The following is a 2,891-nucleotide window of genomic DNA, read 5'->3' as shown; positions in this document are numbered from 1 at the left end:
TTACTCTGTCTATGATGATCTTAAGCGCCAATTGCCAGCCACCTGATTTGGTTTCTAAGAGATTATTATGTAAATACAACGTTGTCCAATATGTATATTGACTCTCCAAATTCCTGGGAGCATGGGCACAATGCCTGCTTTAAAGATGTCTTAATATCTCCTCGAGTATTTATATATACATACCTCAAACATAAGACAATGAAAAGCCAGGTGAGTGCTCCGTAGGAGGTCTGGATGGAAAGGTAGTGAGTTCAGAGAAGAGAAAGAGCGTGAAGTGTGATGTGAGAAGATGGTCAGTACTGGAGCTGACATTTAAAAGCTGGGAAATATTCCGGGGTGGGGGCGAAGGGGGGGGGAGAAGGAAAACTTCTTTATCTTGATTATGATTTTGAAAGACGGAAGATGAAATTCAGCATCTTAACCATATTGAGTGTACAGTATGACAGTGTGGCCTTTACTCACTTTGTAATGGGACAGTGGGGGGTGATGCAGGGGGATCACTGCTAATACATGGCCAACCTGGTCTTCGCAGTGGATGTCAGCACAGTCTGGGCTATGGAATGAGACTCTGTCTTAAAAGCACAGAAAGTACAAATAAACACAAATAAATGACGGATGTATCCCAATTTTTACATAGGACATCATTCAGAAGATAAGGGAGAAAGAGAAAAGGAACCGATTGGGGTATAAAGAGAGACAACTTTCTTCTTCGGAAAAACACCCAATGATGGATGACACCAGTGTAGCCGCAGGCCGGGAGGACCCGGGGGGGCCAAGGACTAGGAGGCCCTGGCGGCATCCTCGCAGGTTTTGCCAGTGGTCTTGGGGACTGTGGTCTTGCAACCGAGGCTGTGGAGGTAAAGCCAAAGACAAGGAGTGGATAAGTCCCAGCAGGAGCTCTACCAGCTCTCCCTTCCCATTAAGGAATCTGAGATTATTGGGTCCCCTCCCCTGCCCCGGGACTATTGGGGACTACAATGGTCATGTTGGTCTTGGTATTAAGTGCTCTAAGGAAGTAACCACTGTCATCTGAGGGACCATCATCTTGGCCAAGCTTTCTATTGTCCCTGTGTACAGGGAACAAGATTGGCGAGCCCCACACTGTTCTGTGCATGGTGACTGACCATTATGGCTCTGTGTTGGGGCATCTCATCTCTGCCCCCAGAGACACTGGCATCGTCTTTGATCCTGAACTCAAGAAGCTACTGCAGCTGACTGGTATTGATGACTGCTACACATCAGCTAGGGTCTGCACTGCCACCCTGGGCCACTTTGCCAAGGCCACCTTTGATGCTATCTCCAAGACCTCCAGCCACCTGACAACCCCCCTCCTGACCTCTGGAAAGAGACTGTGTTCACCAAGTCTCCTTATCAGGAATTCACTGACCATCTTGTGAAAACCCACACCAGAGTCTCTGTTCAGAGGACCCAGGCTTCAGTTGTGGTGACCACATAAGGGTTTTCATACAAGAAAATTAAGATGAATTAAGTCTGTTAAAAAGAGAAAGATAAATCCTTTGAAAAAAAAAAGCCAATAGGTATTATGGATAACTGATAGAGTAATTAACTGCAATGCATAAGATTTGAAAGCAGAGGTAAATAGCAAAAGAGAGAAGAGAGAGAGAGAGAGAGAGAGAAGCAAAGCACTGGAAGTGGTTGTCTCTGGGAATGGGCGAATGGATAGAGTTGTGTCTTGGTGCTCCCAATGTCTGCTCATGTACCCTTGTCCTCATCTGTCCTACATCTGCTGGTCACTTGCTTCTGGAAGTTCCTGTAACTCTTCACCTGAGAACTCTGTGTAGCTGGACTCGGCCTGCACTTGGGGTAGAAGTATGGGAGACAAGGATCATGTCTCACTACTGACAGATAGACAATAGATGGGAATTTGAACATGGAAAGCCCAAGTTGCTGATTCCTTGAGAGAGGCAACTCTGAGCTGTGTTCTACTCCATCTTTCAAAGACATGGGCTCAAGCCCCATTTCTACATTGGAGTCCTGCTCCTTAGCACTCCCTGAACTGGTCTTTCCTTCCTTCCCTCCCTCCTTCCTCAATTTCCTACCTTTTCAGCTCCTTGGAATTGCCTCCCACAGGAAACATGCACACTTCAATCCTTATCTCAGGGTCTGTTCCAGAGAAGTCCATCCTAACTCAAGCTGAGTCTCAGCATGAGTCTCTCAGAACCACAGGTGTCTGGTTGCCTCAGTAAGTGCATATGTTACCTGCATAAAACAAAGTGTGACTAGTACAAGAATGATCCTCTTCTGAAGCTGTCCATATTTCATTTATTATACTGTTAACTATTCACTTACAACTCAACGAGTTTGTAATAGGTCAAATATGATAATTTACTGTTAGGCTTTAAAAAATAATCCCATAATACTGGCAAATGGATGTGCCTGTCTCTGATGAATTGAGGATTCAGAATTGTGAATTGTGGAGGAGGAGGATCTTTTGTGCTGGTTAGTAATGTTCCAAACCTCCTCATCGCACTCGGGAAAGAGTTTCTGAACAACCACTTGTGGTATCAAATAAGATTTCCTGTGATTTCTTTGATTCCATATTTGTTTCTTTGCTAGAGCTCATATTTTTTCTATATATAGATTTTGATGTCAGAAGAATTAATTTCTCCAAATGCTGCCATTTTCAAAGATTCCCAAAGACCACATGAGTTTGGTTGACAAGCATTTACAGCATATATGACTTCCACATGTCTCTATGCAGCCACAGCATTGCAGATGTTTCCTAAGGCACTCTAAGACTGTTAATATGGTGCTCTCAGATCCTGAGTTATCAGCCAGGGACTGACCCAGCCAAAGTGGCAGCTCACAAGAGTCAGGTAAGCATGTTGGCTGGGATTGATTGTCTTGACAGCTGTAGGACAAAGAAGCTC

At 44.7% G+C, this 2,891-nt stretch overlaps 1 pseudogene; it reads left to right on the top strand.

The window, feature by feature from the left end:
• Window positions 1–727: 727 nt before the first annotated feature.
• Window positions 728–1,456, top strand: LOC121829836 (small ribosomal subunit protein uS5 pseudogene; annotated as a pseudogene).
• Window positions 1,457–2,891: the final 1,435 nt, after the last annotated feature.

The sequence above is a fragment of the Peromyscus maniculatus genome, chromosome 5, assembly GCF_049852395.1.
Source record: "Peromyscus maniculatus bairdii isolate BWxNUB_F1_BW_parent chromosome 5, HU_Pman_BW_mat_3.1, whole genome shotgun sequence".
Lineage (NCBI taxonomy): Eukaryota > Metazoa > Chordata > Mammalia > Rodentia > Cricetidae > Peromyscus > Peromyscus maniculatus.
This window is presented reverse-complemented; position numbering and strand designations above follow the sequence as displayed.